Source organism: Anomalospiza imberbis, chromosome 2, assembly GCF_031753505.1.
Source record: "Anomalospiza imberbis isolate Cuckoo-Finch-1a 21T00152 chromosome 2, ASM3175350v1, whole genome shotgun sequence".
In the NCBI taxonomy this organism is placed as follows: Eukaryota; Metazoa; Chordata; class Aves; order Passeriformes; family Viduidae; genus Anomalospiza; species Anomalospiza imberbis.
In genome coordinates, this window is record NC_089682.1 from 77,426,850 (window position 1) to 77,449,669 (window position 22,820).

A 22,820-nucleotide genomic window follows, 5' to 3' on the forward strand; every position below is an offset into this window, starting at 1 on the left:
AAGCAGTGGAACAGGCTACCCAGGGAGGTGGTGAAATCATCACCCCTGAAAGTGTTCAAGAAATGACTGGACAAAGCACTTTGTGCTCTGGTTTAGTTGATATGGTGGTGATTGGTCAGAAGTTGGACTCAATGATCTTGGAAGTCCTTTCCAACCTTAATGATTCTATGATTTAATGCAGGAGGTACAGAAGAAGCAGGGGAAGGTGGCAAACAAAGAATGACATGATCACAGGGGCAGTCTGTGAACACAGAAACGCAAACTGACAAAACTGGGATGGGTTTCTCTGTGTACCTGGAAGCTCAAGTCCCCATCACACTGTGCGAAGTGTGTACGTGGTCTGAATGGGATTCATGAGTCACAGGCTCTGCCCAGATGGACTCTGAGTGACCAGCAGAATGGTGAAGCTCTCCCAAACAATTGGAAAGCAAGTTTTAGTCAACTTGAATTCAAGGTATTCATTAACTGTACATAAAGAAGTGTAGCTAACACAAGTGAGATTTTAAATTGGAAGGGAGAGTGATTTTTCTCTAGCAGTAACATGAATTGCTGACATGGAGTGATTTGTGTGGAGACACTCAATGGATTTGTGCCTTTGTCTGACTAGAAATTTGAGGGATTTTTACATTGAAAGAGGTGTCAAAAAAGATCACACTCATAAGGAAACTTGAGTCTGACCGGGCTCTGGCCAGAGGAAAGAAAAGTTACCTCTGAATTCAATTATCTGCAGGATATCTTTGTCCTATGGTGTCAAAAAGACTGCAGAATGGTCAGCCAACACCACCACCAGACTTAAATGGCTGGGACATTTCCTCTTTTTTGACAGCTCCTCTTTCCCTTGAGTGGAAGGAGACTGACTCAAAAATACCCTGAAAGATGATGAAAAGGAAAATGCTTGGCTACAGTTTCTCCTTGCCTTTCTCTGCTTTTTGCAGTCTCTTCCTTTGACTTATCTTTTCTTTTTTAAAAATTTCAGTCCTGTCAAGCAATACTAAGAGGTTCCAGACAGGCAGGCATGTATCAGACATACAGGTGAATCAGAAAATCAGGGTTGCATCTCCTCTGGTTGCTGGCACATGTTTACTTGAGAAATCTAGGTGGACACCACAGTTTTCTTTTTAAGTTCCCAATGCTCTTCTTTTCTCAGAAAAAAAAAAAAAAAAAAAAAATTAGATGTCCTCTGCAAAGGATTCCCTGTTAACCTCATTTTAATCTACATCACTTTGGAGGTCAGCAGGAGAGCTGTTTTGCTGATGCACAAATTTATTCTCATTGGTAATTCAGTGCCTTGGTTTTTGGCCTATAATGACAACAGTTACCAGTCTAAAAAGTACTTAATCTTGCTTTGTATTGACAGTAGAGTTCAAATGTCTTACACTTGAATATATGCTATGTGGAGAGCCATTACACTGAACAATTTTTAACTCTTTTCTTAAGCCTAAATGGAAGTTTCCACGCATCTAATGAGTAACAGGATACAAAAATTATAACTGTGATTAAAAAACACAACTTGTAGTCTGTCACAGTATTTTAAGTTTCTTTGTGTTTAGATACTCAGTTCAAAATTGTACGTGCTAGACCTCTTAGTGGTTAGAGAAAACAGTGGGGAGTTACTAGTCTGGAGCCAGAGGGTGTCTGATTTTCATTGGAAACTGGAATATCCAAGGCAGGAGTTGGAGAAGCCAAAAGTCCTTCAGAATAATTTTTCTGTTTTGCAAAATAAACAAAGGAGGATTCAAATGAAAGCAATGCTGGGACAGATTCCCATAGGAACACACAGTATATTCTGGCAGAATCCTGGGGCTCTTTTCTGCTCTGATTTATATCAGCAAGATACACACTCTTTATTATTTACCAGCTGCCAAGGACCAGCAGAACCTACAGGAATAATATGATTCAGTAATCTACAATACACCTATTTCTTGGTTATCTTGTCTTTTCCCCAGCTCTGTGTTCTCACGATCTCTGTGCATATGATCTGACTGACTTCTTCAGCAGGAGAAATGAGATCCAGTACAATGTCCTGCCTCCTGGCACTTTTCTGTCCTTCTGCAACAAACAGATTTTACAGTAGCTGAGATATGGTCCCTATAGAGCAGATAGTTACACCAATGCCATACATCACTGATCATGTGTTATATAAGGACAATCTGTACAACTGTGATATAAACCATGACATATGATATAGTTACACTGGAATAACTGCATCCACAGTCGTAGAATGCTCCACCTGTACTGTGCTGAAATAATCAAATCAATGCTAATCTCATATTCAGGCATGTTCTTAGAAATCCTAATCTTAAGTAGGAAGTCGCCTATTTCCTTAAACCCTGATCCAGATTCAGAGGAAGGTCTCACCTCCAGTTCCGTGTCTGCCTTGACGCCCATCATAAATGGCTAGCTAAGATCCCCAGGGCAGCTGGGGGGAACTGCTGTTCTTCAGGATATTTTTCAGGTTACAAAATAGATCTGGATCAGCTCAAAGTCCCATTCCTGCTTCCCTTATTCTACTTCCTCCAGTTTCAGCTGCATAGCTATTAGGAACTGGGAGTTGATCAGACTCTGCTCATCTTGCATGACAGCAAGACTGTACTTGATGTAGCTGCTGTACAAGCAGTGAAGCCTCTGGGCAACCTCTTAACAACATGTGATTTTATTGTCTTCTCCACCTAGTCCAGTGCTTTGTGCACACAGGTAAGGTACACTGTACAACTCAATAATATGTATCCTTTAAAAAAAAACCTCATAATTGACACCTTTTTTAAAAAGAGGACTGGTTTTACTATTCACATGTTACTTCATCTACTTCTAATTATTTTTGGGGATTAGAATACACCATTCTTGGCTGTTTAAAACACTTCTGGAAGTAGGATATTTGTTAAAGTTCTTTCTGCCAGACACTTTAAGCTACACAATGCACTGCTGCCAAAAGGTCACTTCCTACAAACAAAAACTAATTGCAATGTCATGGACAGCGAACACCAGACTCAAGGTCTTTTATTCTCAGCTAGTCATTTTACCCCTCACAACCAGAGAATCCCAGAAAATTGTCCCAGAAGGGATATCTAGAGGTCATCTTTTCCATTCCCCTGCCTCACAAAGTATCAACTCCACCTACATCATCCCCAGTAACTATTTTTCTCTCTGTGCAGACACAGCAGTGAAAAGGAATGTCACCTTCATTTCCTCTGGAGCCGAGAGAGTTGGAGATAGGCAACACTGGAAGGTGTTCAGTGTATCAGTGAATAGAGAAAGACCTTACTCAAAAGCAGGATTTCCTATACAAAACACAGGAGATCAGAGATTTAGGCAGTTTCATGTTATGACCAGGTCAGTCTGTCTAGCTGCTACTAAAAGACATTCATCTCCTGGGTCCTAGTTCCCTTTCCTGACTGCTCCAGTCCCAACACCTTGTTACCTATTCCTATCTTGGTGCTGGAGGGTGATTCACACAACTAGCCCAGCTGTAACATCAGTATTATGCTGTTTAAACACTGTGGAATCAAACTACCTCAAGAGAAGTGTAAAAGCAACAGCAGAGGCACAGAAATGGGAAGATGTTTATGGGGTGGAGGAGGAAGCAGGCCCCCGACAAACACCTTTCCTGACTACTGTGTCTTAGTTTTAGCTGTTGCCTGGAATAGCACCATCAACCCGCTCTTGGTTCTTCAAGTAAAAGGCATGTGCTGTCACTGCTGCAAAAACAGCTGCCCCATTGCCAGCTGCAAAGTCCAGTCCCCATCCCACCCCTCCTTGTGCATCTGTGCACCCTCACAAGCAGCCAGGCAAAGGAACCAGGGCTAATAGTTGGTGGGATATGAGGAAAAGGACAAGGCAGCTCCTGTGCTGTAAGGGATGAAGTGGGGCTGGCTCAATGCCTGCTTGTAAAACAAGTGTAGAAGCCATGCCTCAGGCCTGGCTGAAGGACACCTGCAGCAGAGCTATGTGCTCTGTCACACCTCCCAGGGCAGCCACCAACCCCTGTGGGCACTCCGATAATTAGCTAGCTTCCTTTCCAATGAACACTACTTGTGCATTTTTTGCCCACCATTAATAACCATTAATACACATCTTTAAGCATTTTTAATATGTGATTTTAATGAGGAGCAGCAGGAAAATGTTTTGTTAACCAGCACCAGGGGAAAAACCCATCTAGTTTATCTTCTGTATGGCACGGATCGCTCTCATCACTTATGGCTGATGTTCTAGTTAACTACCCAAATGTGCTGTGCTTCATGATTTATTTCAAAATTCACCTAAAAAGAGGCAAAGAATGGAGGGAAAAAAGCTAGAAGTTGATATATTAAAGTCATCATTGCCTGCCATGATTGGGGATTTCATGGGAGGTATTTTTGGAGGCAAAGTGATCAGGAATCAGCAGCTCAGTGGTACTTTGTTAATTCAGTGTTACGGGAATGGCATTGGGAGGGTTGATCTGGAATAATGCCAGTCCCCCACTGCTCACCTGTCTCAGACATCTTACACTGCAAATACACCAACTGTACATTCATGATGTTTTCTTAGCACTCCCATTGCTTCTGCCTTCAATAAGGTGCTGTGGCATCCTACAGCCACAGTACAACAGCATTTGTCCAAGATGTGATCTCTCTCGACACCAATTGCTGCTGCTGGTGTTGTTGCTGTTATCATCTGCAGGCGAATTTTGCAACAAGACCAGAGCTATTTCCCATGCTGGCTCCAACACACATTATGTGCTCTAGCACCATCACCTGCTTGTGTTCCAGGGAACTGGATCATCAGGAAAAGTTTTACAGCTGATACCTCTTCAATAACATCTTGGAACCTGCAGTGACTTTTCCTCTATTGCCATCTCCTCTGTACAGCACAGAGCCCTACAGGAACTTCAGGCAGTAGGATGTGGGGGAAGGGTAAGCAGCTGCAAACCTTTACTGGTAGCAGAAACTGAACTCCCCAGCCATTTCTGTTCACAGCCTGTGATATGAAAAATCTTGGTGCAAACAAAAACATGGCAGAGGAATGCTGTGTTCACAGAAAAACACATTTTTCTCTGCTTCTGTGAAGGCGCTGTGGCCTGGAAGACGAAATGCTACTGCTGAGTGTAGACTGCCTGCCCGAGCCACAGTCTAACCAAGCACTCTGCTTAGACTTGGATTTTCCTCGAACCACAACCCTGCATGAATTCTAAATTATCCAGAGAAAGGAAAGGCATAGATGAGGTGTTTGTGGTGAGACAGTCTCCACTTAAATAGAACTGAAGCAACAAGGAGTTTTCTGCAGGCCTGGTGAAGAGAAGCCTCATGGGGCAAGGATGGGAAGGTTGGGGTGACCCGGGAAGCAGGCTGGGCAGGATGCTCAGAGAAGCAGGAGGGACATCTGCAAGCAGTCAGTGCTGCTGTCAGTGCCTTGGAGATGGGGACATGAGCCACGGCCCAGAGCTAGAGCGGATTTGGCTGTTACACCTCCCAGGCCCTGGTCAGGCCTGTGGGAGGGTGTCCTTGGTACTGCCCCGTGGGGCAATTCAGTGTCACCCCCCTCGACCTGCAGGCAGGAGTCCTGCCAGCCCAACAAACACAAACCTTCTCTGACTAAGTACACAGAAACCGTAGTCTCTGCTGGAAATTACTTTCTGCAGTCCTGGGGCCTCTCTCAAAAGCCAAGTCAGCATTTTATCCTTGTCTGGGTACCAGAACTACAGTTCAAATTGCACTGTCACTTTGTTGAAGGTGTCTAGCAGAACTCTTTGCTATTGAGGAATTAATTTTGTTGCAGTGGAATTGTTTTACAAGTCTGTAACAATTTCATGGAAGTTTTGTTTCAGAGATAAAGCTGGAGGAGATAACTATCCTACACTATCAAAAGACCAGGTTCCTCTGAACAAAGCCTTGAGGTGTGACCTTGAATCTACTTTCTGTAATGTTTTTCTTTGCAGTGTATATGTCAATATTTTTAAAAGATTGTGTCAAAATGAAATGCTTTTATCTATCAGAAATTAGCATTTCTAGCATATTATTTCACAGGAATATCTATATTTCAGAAGCAGAGGAGTGATTCATGACTTACTGAGTTTCTACATTAAAAAATAAAACAGATACTGCATTTTCCACATGTCCCAAAGCTATTATCTGTGTGAGCCAAAACTCTATTTTTTCATACTTTTTACTAGGGCAAGTGTGTAATTCTCTGCAGGAATACACTTAGTGGAAGCAGTAATTCAGGAGTGCAGCAATCTTCCTAGGGAAGGTGTCTGAATCTCCCCAAATCTTTGACCTTCCTATAGCCTGCAAAACGCTAATGACTTTAATGCCTCTCACACTCTGTGCCTAATGACAGCCACTTCTGTTGCCAATTAGATGAGATTAGGGGAGAGCTGTCTTGTGCATACTACACATGACAGCCTATTCCTAGAGCTGTATATTGCCTCTAAATTGGCTAATGCTGAATTCAGGATGGAAATGGAAAGCTATTTGTGGGAGGCTTGTCCTGAGTCCCCAGCAGGGTGTGAGAATTTGTACTTAGTGCTGATGGTATGGTTATGCTGCATTGCTGATGGATGTAAAAGAGAGCTGCCAAATAGAGACTCCAGAACCATTTCCTAAATTGCAGCGATAAAAATTACTGTTAGAGACTAAATCTGCACTGTTTTCTTATTTTCTAGGTAACTTTGAGCTGCCTAGGGAAGCAAGGACATAATTCGTCCTCAGAGTATCATTATGTGAGTTTTTGTACACTAAGCTTTTTCATACCCACCTCACAAGAAGGAAGACTGAAAGGGAAAACCTGGCAGGAGAGTGAGAAAGAAGAAAGTGGAGAAAGAAGAAAAACAGTGGAGCGGGCTCCCCAGGAGCAGATAATGCGAGAGCGCCGTCGCGTCAGACCACATCGGATCGCTGCGCGCTCAGAGGTGTCTTATGAGTCCATGAAAAAAACCTGTACCAGAGTAATCAAACCCAATTCTCACGCATTCCATTCCCTTTCTGGAGTCTAGGTGGGTACTGGTTTTAAAACATAAATTTTGGAATAATATATCATCTTCTGGTTTGCCTTATCTATTTTAAACATCATGCTAAATTCTTGTCAGTCAGAAATTTCTATTGAAAATTTCTTTTTTAGAAGCAGAATTTTCTTTAAAAGCATTTTTTTCCTGCTGTCTGACCAAATATTTCAAACCAAATGTTTCAAACCAAAGCATTTCAAACCCTTGGAATATGAGTTACAACAGAGTGGATTCTATTTAAAATGTTGTTGGTATTTATGTTGTTCAACTTTTTTTTTTCTTGATGTGTATTTTTTCTTCAATATTTCTTTCTTTTCAAATTCTTCACAGCACTGGAAAAATTACAAGAAAAAAATCTACAATTTAGCTGCTCTTTTTCAAACTGACTAAGTTGCATGTTAGCAGTTTCAATTTCAATTATTTTCCTCCTCAAACCAGTTTTTCTAATTTCACATAGTCCTAAAAAGTCATATGAATCAAAATTAGAAACTAAAAACTGAAATAAAAGCATTGACATTCTCAATGTTGTTTGCTTTCAGTGACCTAAATTAAAAACAGCAAAAAAATTTTCTTTGAGAGAAATAGAAGAAGGTGTACAAACATTAAAAACTGTAAAACATTCTGCTGTTATTCACTTGAAGGTGAGGCAATTTTGGGGCTTTTATGTGAAATAGTTTTGCTGTTTGTGTAGCAGCTTTAATCCGTGTATACGTTTTAGGAGTAAAAAAACCAAACCAAAACAAAAAAGGGTACATTCAAAGCTATTCTGATTTTCTCAAGCATGAGTGGAAATTGTCCTTCCTGGTGCCTATAGCAGATACACTTTTTTATTGTACAAACAGAAAACACATCTATTTTGCACTCCACAAGCACTCACTTCTTCAATAGGAGAGTATTTTTAAAAGAGGAATGTACATAAAAATGTTTGGAGTGTATAAGAATTAAATCTCCTTCAGTTTTATTTTCACATATGCCGAGTGGCAAAGTCAGATCACAGACAAGTAATATTAAAAAAAAAAAAGAATATATATCTGCTAGCACATTCTTATTTGTATTTTTTTTATTTATACACTCTCTTACAGAGTACTGTGCTTGGCAATCCATCTAGTTTTAACTTGCACCCTCCAGAAACCATATTTGTTTACAGTTTGTCCCCCTTGTTGGTCACAAGGAAGAATTTGTTTTCAGGCAATTTTTAGATCCCCTCTGCCCTCCTGTTGTAATTCAATTATATCCTATCAGGAGGTTCTGACTGGTATTCCCAACACTGGATTCCTCTACTGGGGAAAATCTCGGGCTCTATATTCCTTCTTTATCTTCAGCTAGATAAAAATTAAAATTATTTCTAAGAAAGACTGCAAGATATATTTGCCTCCTTTAACTTCTTAATTCTGGTTTATCCTATCATGTTAAAATCAAGAACATGTTGATTACAATCTCAAGGTTACAGAGAGCGTGATACAATTAATAAACTAAAGAATATTAATCCCTTCATCCTTCACTTTTTTGCCATCTTTACTAAATTTCATGCTTATCATCCTGCAACATGAAGCCATTAGTGAGAAATATTTTTTCCCTCATACTGCTTTCCTTGTACACTCAACTCTTTGCTTATTTCCTGTTTTTTCTCTTTCCAGCTATTAGGCTGAAAGTGTTTTACAGGACCTTCATGTAGAGACAGCTTTTGCTGTCTATAGCTGGGACTCTCTAGACACTTCCTTGTTAAGTTTTATTGGTGTATTGGTTTAGAGGAATGATTTTAGTAGATATTTCTAGCTGTGTGGACTGGAAATTCATGTCATAACCACAGTAACTATCTCCATATTAATAATTAATTAAGCAAACTGCTTCTTTTTTATCCCCAAAGCTCCCCGGAATATTTTTCACAGTGCAATGCTCAGATTTGTTTCCCATGGTATACTGAACCAGAAATAAACATGACCTGCCATCATAATATCTCTTGTTTATCTCCTGTGCCGTGATTTATGGAGAATTGGGAAATGAAGGTTGAAGAAATCAATATTTCTTTTGGAGGACTCCTTTGTCTCCCCACCCCACAGCTGTGAGATCCTGGGGAAAGTCACACAGCAGATCAGATGCTGGTTCGTCTGCAGCCAGTAACAGAATATTTTGGGCAAGTGTATATCCCACCAGGTCAGCTGCTAATATTTCGCTCTTGCTTTTCAGCGAGCAGGCAGGCATGAGATACTCTGACTAAGACCCAACTTGCACATTCCCACTAAAGCTTAATTTGGCCACATTGCAACATCTGTGTTGTGCTGAGTCCAGTATCCCTCTGTGCTACCAGGGTCAAACTCATCTATCATCACAGGCAGCAGTTTGGAAGATGGCAACTGCTGCTGCCTCTGTTCCAAACTTTCTGACAAGATGAAAAGAAAAAAAGGACTAATTCATACTTTAAAAGGTGTTCAGTAGATGAGGCTACCCTTCTAGGCAGAATCAGGCCAAGTTTCTCCCCAGATATTTCTCCCACACAAGAGGTGCATGCCCTTGAAATTTAATAAAGAGAGCAAATGACACTCCATAATTTTCGTCCCAAGCACTGACTGAAAGGTGACATTACACAATAAGAGTAAATCTCCTGCTCCACTTATACCAGCCAAGAACCCAGAGACATTTCTGCCATAACTCCCAAACCAAAATAGCAATTGGTGAAATACAACCTGCATGCTGTTGTTAAAAACAAGTGTGAGTATTGTAGTTAATGCTTGGCAGCAAGCCGGGGAGCCAAAGTTCACCAGAGGGGCCCCGCTGGGGATTCCTGGAGGCACTGCATAAATCTCTGCTCCACTCCCTGTCACTGCCACACTGTGTATGGGAGCACCCTGAAAAATATGCCCAGGCTCCCAGCAGCAAACACCAAGCACACGTCACAGCCCAGAATAAATAGCATGGATGCACATGTCCCCTGTGTGCATGCATGCACAGAGGGGCAAGGGGCAGCTCTTCACTTGATGCAACAGATAATCAGTTCTTCCTTCAATGCAATAGATAATCTTGATCAGATGATTGTTAACCAATTACCAAGACTCATTTGGCTCTTACTGGGGTTTTATGTCTGATAATAGTGACCTGATCCTTTCAGTCCTCACTGGCTCAACAACCACCACCAATCTTCCCCAGTAATTTGGTTTCTGACTCAACAGCTCAGAGTCACATCTTTTAGGGAATCATTCAGTCTTCTTTTAAAGGTTCAGAGGAATGCAGAATTTACCTTCACTATCCCAAAGCTAAATACATCCACTTAAAAAAAATCTTACTGAAAAGCTGTACCTTATATTAGAATTGAATGGTTTGGCAGTCAAATCTTGCTACACCTTTGTCTGCTGGACCGAAGAGCCGTGTAATATCAGATACCTCCTCTTCACATAAGTAATTACAGAACATGATTTAATTGTTTCTTAAGCTCTTTTACAATTGAAACAAACAGATCCCCTCTAATTTCCCATAGTAAGCATGTTTTCCAGGCCACAATCCATCCTGGCAGGAATCAACAGGCAGCTGAAGTCAGAGGACCTACACCCATCCTCGTCTCTTTAGGATCTGATCGCAAAAATGCTAATGTGAATATTTACAAACTAGAAAGTGCTTAGGTGTGTAACTAGACACATTCTCCTTTCATACCTTTTATTCAGTTCACAGAAAGCATTCACTGCGTTGACCGCAAGTGCTCCCATTAAATATAGAATATTCATACACCTATTCAAACACACAGACTACCTGTAAATTCAAAACTAAGCAAAATTCAGAATATTTATCCAATAGAAAATTCTGACATCTGACCTTCTTATTTCATCCCAGCTTAAAACCTGAAATGTTAACATTTGTCAGAGAGAAAATGACATCTTTACACAAAACGACAGAACACTGTGTTTTCATACCCTTCAGTGCAGACATACCAGATCACCATTTCCCAAATGAAAGCACTTCCATGTGGATCAATGCTGTTGTGATTCTACATTCCCTCATCATGGTAAATTTCCCGGCAGGGACAGTAGGTTGGTAGCCCAATGAACATGCTCAAAGCTCTTTGAAGCCCTGCTCCCTCTCCCCAGCTGGCTCATGCCTTCAGGGCCAGGGAGGAACAGGGCAGCAAGAAACCTGTAAGGCACTGCGTGAAATGGGGACTTTCTGGGAGCTTTGCTCTGGGAGAAGGTTATCAGGCTAAGTTATCATGCTGGCATTTGGCCTCATGATGCACCAAGCTGCTCTGAAATATTTTAGGTAAGCAGAGCATAGCAGAATTGTCTGATCCAGGCTGAAGGATGACTGAAGTATTTGATACTTACAGTGCACTCTGCAGAAACTCCAGCTGGCTGCTTTTCACACAGATAAATATGGGAACAGACATTGCAGAAGTGTCTACATGCATTTTGCACGTAGAATCAGAACTGCCATGTTAATTCTAACATACATACAAATCACAAGCAAATACGCATTCTGAACACACACAGCATGCCCAAAAATCAGATGGCCAGCCCAAATACATGCCCAAAATGCCCCTATCATTAGAGGAGATGAGTTTTAGGATGAGGATTAGGAGAGGATGACTTCCTTGCTTAGAAAGGCTCTCTCTACTTACTATGAAGTACTTAAATGTCTGATTTAGACCAGAGGCTAAAGCTAATATGGCTAAAATTACACATTATACCTACCAACATGAGGCAAAAACACATAAACATTTAGCTAACATATGGATGCATGCAAGCACAAAGCGTGAGTATATGGCATTGTTATTACAAGCACATACCTAGTTTTTTACTCTGAAAACAGAAAAATAAAGTCTTTTTACCAGCTCCCAAAATTTAATGCAGGTCCTGCTTATCTTCTTCATGCCTCTTTTTAAACTGATCACTGCAGAATCTGAAATCTACTTTTACAATGAAAACGCTGCTTTTCTGTCATCAAAGCTGTAAGATCAGATTGAAAACATGAATTCGACAGGCTGAGAAAAAAAAAGGAGAAAGTGGTCAAAAGAAACCAAAATCTATCAGTTTCTCAAAACTTATGAGTTACTTACTCAGTCTTGTTCTGTTATTTTTAACACTGTTGGCAGCACTGCAACAAGCCCATGAACATTAAAAGCACATTCACAAGGAAAACCTAAAAACATAAATACAAGTAGATATTACTGGCACAGACTCAACATATGTGTGCATATCTTACCACCACTGCGCAAATGTAGATGTGCAAACTCTACGGATGAGGGCCCATTCTGCAAAAAGTATGTATGTGTAACACCTGCAAATACTCAACAGGCATCCTGCACAATAGTCACACCACCACAATTATGCACACACAAACCCTGCAAACCCGCACGCCTACAATTTTGGAAGCACAAAACAGTCTGAGTAGAAGCAATGAAAATATTTTCATTTGTAATTGATACTTTGAAAGTAAATGAAAAATTTTGTTTGGGTTCAAATTAAAATGTCAATTTTTAGCTGGAAAAATAAATGAAACGCTTTTACGTCAAAATAACAATTTAAAATGACAGATATGCTTCGGTTTCAATTTAAATTGTTGTTTTGTTTTGAAAAAAAAATATTTAAAGCGGAATGAAAACAAAAATGAGCATTGTGTTTTAACGGGCCAACCCAAGACAAAAATACAGTTTGGAGAAAATGAAAACCGACTGGAGAAATTGTAATGAACATTTTTTCATTCAAGTTTTCTCTTGGGAACCTTTATTTTTTAGACAGTGGTAACACACACATACAACTCACTTCTTATTCTACATATACATGTGGTCTATAAGAATATTTCAAGGGCACACTCTGGCCCTTTACACACACACACACAGGCACTCATGGGCACTTTGCGTTTGTACTTTTGACATGTGTGTGAGCAGCAAACACACCTTAGCCTGCACTGGACACACACATGTGGTCTCTGTTAAGAAACTCAAAAAATAAAGCCAATTTTAGATCAAGTGAGCTGCGGTCCCCTGGCTCAGGTTCTACTGCAGGTGATTCTATAAACAAAGTTTAGTGCCAACATGAAAAAACAAATATGCTATAAATAGTTCTTGACTTCCAAAAGCCCTTGTCTCTTTCCAGTCCTTCTTCTAAACCAAACTAGCAGATGGGCTGAGAGCACTTCAAACCCACTCCTTGAAATAAAATGCTGGAAATAAAGAAGAACAGCATGAAGGCAGTAAAACAAAATAGGAAAAGGAGGGAGGGGGCAGCAGGGGCAGGGGGAGAAAGGCTTTAATTTATTGGGGAGAGCGCTGGGAATGTAAAAAGAGCAGGAGTGGAAGGAAGAAAGGGGACATCACCCTGCCTGATTGCAATTGTCATTAAGTTGCAGCCGGGGTATTAAGTTGCAGTGTGGGTGCAAGTGCACGCGGCCCACCTCCAACCCAAACCTCCTCGGCATCTGATTGTTCCCCACCCTGAGTGATTTACTGCCCCGGCCCATGCAGTTTATTTACTGCCTTTTGCTCCATTTAATGGAACCCAGGGGCCTTCACACCAGTACGGGTCAGTGACGAAGCATTCGTTACCTGTGCCAGGCAGCACACCAGAGGCAGGGGAGAGGGGGGGATCAGCCGCTCAAGCACAAAAAGCAACAGTTGGAGCCTGTGCAGGGGGAATGTGCTTCACTGCGGATTCTGATTAGTTTTATGAAGCAGGAGGTTGCTCTAACATCTGGAGGGAGTTTGCAAGGAACTGAGACAACATGGGCCTGATGCAGCAGGCTCCACATATAATGTGTTGTTACACCCGGACAGAGGTGTTAGGAGAACTTGAGAAAATCCCCAAACTCTCTGGAGCAGATTAAGTGCCCTAAACACGGTTAAGGAGGCAATTGGTTTAACTATAACCTTTATAGTTGCCGAATGTCAAATAACAACAATTACCATGCATTTAAGAGAAAGGACTTGAGAATACTGAGGTATTTACCTACACAACAAACTGGGGATTGCAGCAATTAAACAAGGTGAGACAAATTACTAATAGGTTATTAAAATTAGGATCTAGTGAGATTAAACAAAACTGGAATCAGTAATGTAATGCAGTATTTCCATGTGCTGGCTGAAAAATCAGTCTTCAGTGACAGTGGAAAAGTCTCCACAGAAATGAAGCAGCAATGATAGAGTGATAGTGGATCTCCAGGAGAGGTCACTGTGTTATGACAACTTCTAAAAATTTAAGGTACACACAGAGCAGACAGTGCTTGAAAGAAAAAGAACAATCGGGTTGGGAGTACATAACTCAGGAAAGGAAACAAGTTGGTTACATATGCCATGCAGTGAGCAGATAAAGATACAAGTACCAGAGACATGTTGAAGAGCTGTGGTCAGTGTACAAACATGGAATTCATACAGAAAGAAAAAAGAAAAAAGAAAAGGAAACACAATATCATTCTAGAGTACTGCAGTGAAGAAGAAATGTGCTATGTGCTGCTGTTTTTATTTTTTCCCCCACAGGAATCCATGCAAACTACTTTGCAATTTGTTAATGGCTGTATAGACTTCTGGCAGCTAAATGGACTGCCAGACATTACAACAGTAGCAATCAGAGACTAAGCAAAGAGGTATTTCAGCAGGCATGGCATATCCAAAAAACAAAATAGTTTGGTTTTCTTTCAGAAATTATCCATGAAAATGATTATCTCCATCAAATCAAATGGGGAGACTGTTAAAATTGCTAAAATTCTTTCAAAGTTGCAGAAATTACTCACTAAGCTATTCCAGAGGAGAAAAAATGTCCCAGAGGTGTGATATCTGCACAAAAAGCTTCCCAGATTAAACTGTTCTCTTGGGAGAAATTTCATCCTGGGAAAAAAAAATCCCAGGTGTCAAACAGACAAAATTTTGTTCAGAAATATAAAAGCGGATGGTCTTTTTCCCTGGAAGCACAGATAAAACTCAAACACACAATAAAAACAAGAGCAGAAGAAAAAAGCCCCTTGCATTTGTCAGTGCAACATGAGAGAAATTTTGTCTTTTTTTTTTCTGTACGTTAGCCAAAATAGGTTTCATGGGACTATTACCCAATGTTATATATGTTAACAGATTATCCTCTTTGTGTTTTATTTTGCGAAAAAAAATACAAAAAAACCAAAACCAAAACAAAATGACCCAACCATGATCTGTAGCAGGACTATTTATATAAAAATTGTACTCTAATTCTAGATGGCAATACTAAGTGAGTGTTATGTGGGCATGACTGAATAAAACCTAAATATTGCAGTATTTTATCATGATATAATGCTGAATCAAAACACATTCCAGAAGTGTAGATAATGCCAGTCAAATACTTTGAGAGGACGAAAAATGACATTGGAGTTGCTGGATAAAGGCAGACCTTAGAGATTTAAGAAGGTCAAAAATATACATGGCTACTGCAAGAATAAACATCCTTGAATGGGATTCTAAATCAGCATTTCATGTCCAGCAGAGAAAACATAAAATCCTATTTTGGTAATTGGACAAACACCTATTCCCCAATATCATTCAGTGGTAAAAATGGAGGGGTTTAAACTATAAAAATCAAGTGTGTCTGTGAGCTGCTGCTAGACAGTGGATGAGACTTTGAAGAGGAATGATCTTTGGGGGTTGGACTAGATGATCTTTAAGGTTCCTTTTAACTCAAATCATTCTATGATTCTATAATGCTAAAACTATCACTTTTACTGGTCTCAAATTTGCCTGGGACTGTAAGGACACACACAATGCTTCTTGGGCAAGTGTCACATATAAAATCAGTTTCTTCTTTGCTGTCAGGCTGAAAGCAAGATGCAGAAGAAAACAGCAAAACTCTAAGCCATGTCCCATAAACTGTAAAGCTCTAAACCATAGCCTGTGTATGGTTCTACCACCAAACATTTGGAAAGTTTCAAAAGGAATAAAATCTCCAAAATCAGATTGGTAGCTAGGCAAAGTTGACAGCTTACTAGCACAAACTTTTCCAGTTCATCAAGGCCTCAGCTTTAGACTGCAAAAGTAAAAAGCTGCTATAGTTGAAGAAAGTGAACAACAGGAATAGAAAAGATTGCTAGTAGGTAATATGGCACTGTAGTCATCTGAAAAATAAATGTAGTTATAGTGCCTTTCCTGTAAGACATTTTCATAAAGAAAAAAAAGACACACTGACAAATGCCACTGGAAAAAAATGTCTTTTGCAGGGTGCCACATCAGATCTGGTTTTACCAAGTGAAATGATTTCCACTAAAGGCCATTTTGAACTTTATCAAATGGAAGGGGAGCTGATTGTAAAACAGAAGGCTTCAATTGCTTCAGAGAGAAAATCTGAAAGAGGGATCAGGGATTACAGAGAGTTGCCAGGAAATATTTGATAAGCAGCAGACCTAAGGAACTGCTATGTGTCCATTTTCAAAATCCCTTTCTTTCCTGCTGTGCAAAAACAAGAGCATTACTTGGCTATGTGTGAACCACAGAATCTGAAACATCTGGAGGGTAGTTAGACAAAAGGAAGGACAAAGAAGGAAGCATTTATGTATTCTTGTTCCCTCAACAAAATGGATATTTTTCTGCAATGTGTGCTCCATAAGCTCTGGGTATGCTGCAGTATGGGAAAAAGGGGCTGGAGTCTGTCTAAAGGTCTCTGCTGAGGACAGACACAGCTTCAGCAGAGTAAGGGGCCTTGCATATTTCTGGCAACAGAATGAATAAAATAAAGGAGTCATAGAGAAATATGATTGACTTGGCTTCACGGGTTTGCAGCAAAGACAAGAGAGATGAAAAACTGGGAGAAAGCAGGTACCAGGAAATGCCCCTTAAAGCTGTTTCCAGTTGGCTTGAAATGGGAAATATCCATGCATTGAAAGTCCACACCAGTCAGAGGTCCTTGGATCATGGGTCTCCACAGGCATTCAGCCTGTCCTGCAGCTGAGGATCCCAGAGGGACACTTGGGCTTCTGTGGGATGCATTAGGGTTTTGAACGTGTTCCCATGGTAAAACAGAACAGATAGGCTGCCATAAGAGTATGAGGGAGCACCAGGTAAATTATTTTAAAGTGCTTACCTGGGTTTCCTTTCCCCAGGCCCCATCAGGTAGTTCCCTGTTGTGGTAAAATTTAGGTGATTTGTTTCCTCCTCCTTCACCACAGAGAGCATCCTCCTGTGAGAAATTATGAGACTTGACACCCCATTTTTGACCTTTTTGTATCCATTCATTGGTCCTGCTAATCAAAGGGATGGCCGTAAGTAGTAGTGAGGAGCAGAGGAAAGGAAATGGGCTTTAAGTGGTGAGGTTTGACCCTTGAGGACTCCTGCAGAGAGAAAACTCACAGGAGAGAGCCTTCTCACTTATTTTCTCTTGCACCATCTTTGCTGTGGCTCTGTTGCATCAGGACTCTGCTTGTCACTCATTCACCTCTAAGAAAGTCCTGAAGCACAGCAGGAGCAATTTGGAGGTGGTCACCAGCACAGCAGGAGCAGCTGACAGATCAGTCAGCACAGAGCAGTAGGAAGGATTAACACTTTGTGAAAGCAATAGGGAAGGATGCTCACCTTGTGCTGACTTGAGAAAGGCACACAAGCCTCTTCAACAAAACCTTTCCTGCTGAGGTGGGAACAAAGATTCAAATGAAAATAAATTATATCTGTAAACTGTGATTACAAGCTATGAACAAGGTACAAAGAGAGAGGGACAACAGCTTCTGTCTGGACAGAAATGTTTAGCTTCCATGTTTCTGGGTGTGGGGTCAAAGTGGGCTTTCCTCACATCCCCTAAAAACTGGACCAGTAGCTCATTTTTGACACTACGCATATTTGCCTTAGGTCTTTTTCTGATGACAGTGTGGCAGTAGGCAAACCGGGGGAGAAATTATTCCCTGAACACTAGGTTGGACTACTGCTTGCAAACATCTGTCCTGCTTCACTGCTGAGGTGGAGACCTGGGATAGCTATGTCACCAGCTGCTACTGCCAATTTATGTACCATGTCATTGAACCCTGCTTGGAACAAGTCTAATTGACATGCTGCTTAAAACAGTGGTAGCAGCAGATTTCCCCCCATTTGTGCAGGGCTTTAGGGACAGCAGGAGTGCTCGTCCAACACAGGTGTCTTGTAACTCTCCCAGTGTCACAGCTTGGTGCTAGAATGAGGAGCTGTAAGCCCATTGTTCAGGGGTCTTTCCAGCTAGGGGTAATGGGTCAATTATTTGTCCTACAGCCAGCGGGGCACAGCGGAAGAGATGACAGTAGACCCTCATGTCCCATGAAGTGGCTGTGGGGCTTGACATAAGACAGCTGCCAAGCAAAGGCAGCACTTAAAATACTTGGGCATAAAGGGTGAAAGGACAAGTAGTTTATACTCAGGCTATACAACTTTCTTTTTTATTTGATTTTGTCCGCAGTCACCTTGTTGAAGTGCTCTTCTTATCAGCTCAAACAAAACAATTCAGCATATCATATCTTCACTATTAAGAATTTCGAATCAGCATCTCTGTGTATTTCCAGCAAGGAATTTTAGCAAGCATGATAAATAAAAACTTGTATGTATGATATTCCTAAGGTTTAAAATAAAGCAATTAAATCCACAATTAAACCCCCTCTCTCTGACAAGACATTTTCAGCTGAACACGCTACTACTTCATAAACATCATAGACTGAACTATACATAAACCAGAATTTGGGGGGAATAAGATTTTACCTTTATTTTTACGTACTTCATTTAAGCTGTGTTGCAATGATGTTTTCTGTATTTTAAGAAGCCCATAAAGAGACTCAGATGCTGTCTACGCAATAGTATAAGACCATGAGAGCAGGATGAGAAAATAGAGAATACATTCTTTCTCAGCTTTTGTGAATCAAAAGCATCTTGAACAAGTGACATGGCCATTGAAGGAACCAAAACCACACAAGGGACATTTCTTGTAGTTGCTTATACAATAAATGAATGGAAGAACCATAATTTGAGTCCAACATTCTTGCTTCCTCATGCCTTTCCCTATGTCATTACGCAAGGCTACTCAGCAGGAAGGAAGCCTATAGGATTAAGTGCTCATTAGTAAATACAGAAATCAGTTTGCACTGGCTTTGGTGGGGGGTTGGAGATTAAACACTAATAGACCAGACCCACACATAGCACATGCCATCTGGATGTGATGCAATTTCTATCAAAGATGGTTTAGTGGATCAGCCAAAACAGAATTTCACTGTAGCATTGAAAACCACATTGGTTATTTTCTTCACATCATATCTCAGAATCAGATGAGTGCTTTAGATGTGATGAAAATTTGCAAGAATAGTTCAAAAGTGGGAACATTCTTTATTCCCTGCTCCACTAAATGGTTGGTGCTTTCTTCCAAAATATGGCCTATGCAAAGGGTTACATCTGAACAGTTAGGTAAATGGAACTGGAAAAACTTAAATTTGGGCAAAATTCAATATGTATCTGTCAATTTGTTTATTGTGATACTTCATAGATATTAACACCAAAGAACTGTTACCGCTGAATCTGATGTAACGCAAATCACATCCTCACTCAAATATTTGTTTCCTTACTTATGTAATATCCTCTATTGAAATGGGCAAAAAATTCTCATTTCCATGACCTGGACAAGGCTTTCATGATTAATTGCTCAGCATCCTGGGACTGGTCTGGAAAGCAACTTTAAAATAGACATTCATTCTTTATTTGAAGTTTCTAATCCATTACAAATTTAGCTTTTTGAAAGCTTGATTGATAAGCTGATTAATTATACTAAAGGTTGAGAAGCTGTATGCTTTATTCAAATTTGCATCTTTCTAACCTCAGTTTCCAGATGCCACATTTCACTATACCACCATCAGCTAAATTAAAGGGTCTCAAAATGACATATATCTCTGCCTTTTGTAGACTTCTGCTGCTGATGATTTATTAACCCGTTAATGTTTCCTATTATGGGCTAAAATATGTAAGCTCTTTTAATATCTCATTTTAAGGCATGTTTTCCAGAATTCTTTCTTTCTGTTTTTCATACCTGGATGAATATTCCAACATTATTTTGTGAACCAACGCCAAAATCAAGCATAGCACCTTGTAAGACGTAACCTTTGGAGTAAACTACACAGAGGTTTCATCACCAGCTCAGAACAAAATCATTTGAACTGCTTCTGTTTTTCTTCTTGGCTCCTTGTCTGTAGTCCCCTTATATAATCAGAGAGCCTATACTAATTTTCAAAACACAAGCTTAGTTACTCAGAGGATTCAGGCTGTGATGTTTCTTAAAATATGTTTACTAGAAGAAAACATCTTATTCTAAACTTGATTTAACATTACTGACCATCTAACATTTGACAGTAATCTTACAAAAAAGAGACAAAGGATGTTCCAATTAATTGTAAAAGTGAATGGAGCTAATAATAACACAAAGATTGCACAAACATATATTGACATATATTGTCAATATATGATATATAATGGCAATAAAGACATTATATAGACCTTTTTACATTGCAATACATAGATTTTTGAAAAAATGTTCCCATTGAAAAATGATTGATTCTACTTTAGAGATGTGTGGATGTACAGCTTAGAATAAATACAGGAGATCATTTTGTCAAAAGTGTGAATAAGCCTTTTTGCAAATAAGAAACATATAGAAATGGTTGAATAGTCACATGTGTGCAATATGAATTCACGAAACAGGCAGACACAAATGTGAGGTTTTATGTGATTGTATATTGCATAGTCTCTGCTACTGTCAAATGATATTTGCACTGACTTAAAGAAACTCTAAAACATGTAATACCGTGAAACAGTAAATTTTCCAGAATAAAGAGCAGAAAATAAAACAGTAATGAAGAATACACTTTTCACTTCAGAATGCCTCATCTCTTTTTGCCTCAAGAATAAAAAAATCATTTTACAGACTCACAACAGTTCTGTCCAAGCAGGCTACAGAGTGCTTATTTATAACATTCATGTTTATATAAGGCAGACTATCCAGTCAAATATTAAAAAAAAAAGCACAGTATATATAAATATTCTTTGCACATATTTAAATCGGCAATCATTCCCTTAAGTGACATGTTTCTGTAATTAGGAAGTTTGAGAGAAACTTTTATAGGCAAATCTCATTGATTTATTTTTCCATTATTTAGGCTAATTCAGGAAAGAAGTGTTTTAGGAACCATCCTGATTGTTAGAGAACGATCATTTGGAAGAGGTATATACTGAGATACACTCACTGTGTCTGACTTACAGTCTCAGTTCAAAAAGCGCCACTGAGATCAGCCAGGAAAGTACACGTGCACAGATAGGCAAAGCAGAATAATTCTGTTTAAAAGAATACATTCTAGTAAACCTGGGGAGAAAATACAGATGTCATGTCAGTCTGCAAGTGAACTTTCAGTGAATCATTAGATGATACTAATTTGTTGAAGTCAGGAGTCAATGAAGAGGGTGAAGTCATGGGAGAGTTGTGATCCAATGGTTACATCATTGACTATTTCATTTTAATATCCATGAACCAAAACTATCAGGCTGTCCCAGCATTCATGCAGGACTCTTTATGGAGTAATCAATAGGCAGTGCCAAGGATGCCACTGGCCTTGAGATCTGTTCTTTACTAACTTTTAATTGTCACTCGTAATTTCCTACGTATTTTTTCCAAACAGTGACAGGAACATAAGGATGAGAGGAATTTAAATCCCCCTAAAAGTAGGCTGTTGAACAAGCCAGGAAAAGAGGATTCAGCTTCTAATAAACAGTTCTTTAGATATGCTTCCATCTCAAAATACCATTTGTACAGAGAACAAACGTGCTGATGATGTGGTAAGCCATTTGGCCCAAAAGAGGAAATTACATTCAAGTCGAAAACATTGAATCACTTGGATATGGTTTTCATACTGAAAAGAAGAAAGATTTTTTTTGCTGCAATTGGCACTAAAGAATACAGTTTTAGAAAGGCCTGTCCTTGCCAGTTTTTGTAAACAGCTGTGCCAGGTCACTTTCTGAGGGTGAGGAGGGCACTTTGGGGTAGGAAAGAGGAGAAGGCACACGCCAGTATGAGGTTACCAATGCAAGCATGGCCTTCATCCAACTCCATTATGTCAGCCCAGGAGTCCTGATGTTAAGGATTAGTTCTGCTTTGTATGACCTTCTGAGTTTCTAATACCACATCTGACAAAAATCACAAGATGTTACTGGGTCTCTCAGCTCTAACTGGTATTGATCTACATGAAGGTTTCTGGTACATGTCGGTTAAGACAAAGTCCCAAATAGAAACACGAGATTCTCCCACTTACAGTGAGATGTTCACATTTATAGCGAAACACCTACACTTTTCAGGAACTGTATGGGCCAGGATTTTTTACAGTTGAGGTAAGAACACTTACTAGAATGTATCTCAAACTACAGCTACTCTACATGAATAGCTATGACATGTCACCCTCTATGACAATACCTTATCCATTGCAACACCTCTAAAGTAAGGGAGAGTGCAGGAGGTTGTTTTATTTCTTTTCTGTGACCCATTGTATTGCCTGTAGCAAGTTCACTTCTCTCTCTTGAAACAGCATTCACAAACTTTTTATGAAATAAGCTGTATGAAGTATGCTCTCTCATTGTGGGGAAAAATTCTTTCAAGCTTGTCACATTGTCATATGATAGCACAGATGTCCTACAGCCATTACGTCATACAAATCATCAGAGCAATGCTAAGCTTCTTAGAAGCTTTTCTATATGTGCATGCTACCTATATGTAAAAAACCCAAAAAAACCCAAAAAACAAAAAAAAACCAAACATAAAAAATACCCAAAAAAAACCCCAAAAAAACAAACAAACAAAAAAAAAAACAACTGTGTCTAGGACGGCTGATAAGCCATTTCTTTGATTTATAGACTAAAAGAGGAATGTCCAGA

At 39.8% G+C, this 22,820-nt stretch overlaps 2 long non-coding RNA genes across 4 annotated transcripts; one reads left to right on the forward strand and one right to left on the reverse strand.

Annotated features, from left to right (window-relative positions):
* Window positions 1-1,557: 1,557 nt before the first annotated feature.
* Window positions 1,558-22,335, reverse strand: LOC137469292 (uncharacterized). Of its 3 annotated transcripts, XR_010996429.1 has the most exons (6): window positions 22,239-22,322; window positions 16,993-17,088; window positions 15,902-16,030; window positions 12,018-12,100; window positions 11,790-11,907; window positions 1,558-2,049 (listed from the first exon to the last, which is right to left on the reverse strand). It is a non-coding gene; the product is annotated as an uncharacterized lncRNA (long non-coding RNA). The 3 variants fall into 3 exon arrangements; XR_010996430.1 differs by lacking the exon at window positions 16,993-17,088 and having other exon boundaries at window positions 22,239-22,335; XR_010996431.1 differs by lacking the exons at window positions 15,902-16,030; window positions 16,993-17,088 and having other exon boundaries at window positions 22,239-22,318.
* LOC137469293 (uncharacterized) lies at window positions 5,578-8,930 on the forward strand. The gene is made up of 2 exons (XR_010996432.1): window positions 5,578-6,967; window positions 8,614-8,930. It is a non-coding gene; the product is annotated as an uncharacterized lncRNA (long non-coding RNA).
* Window positions 22,336-22,820: the final 485 nt, after the last annotated feature.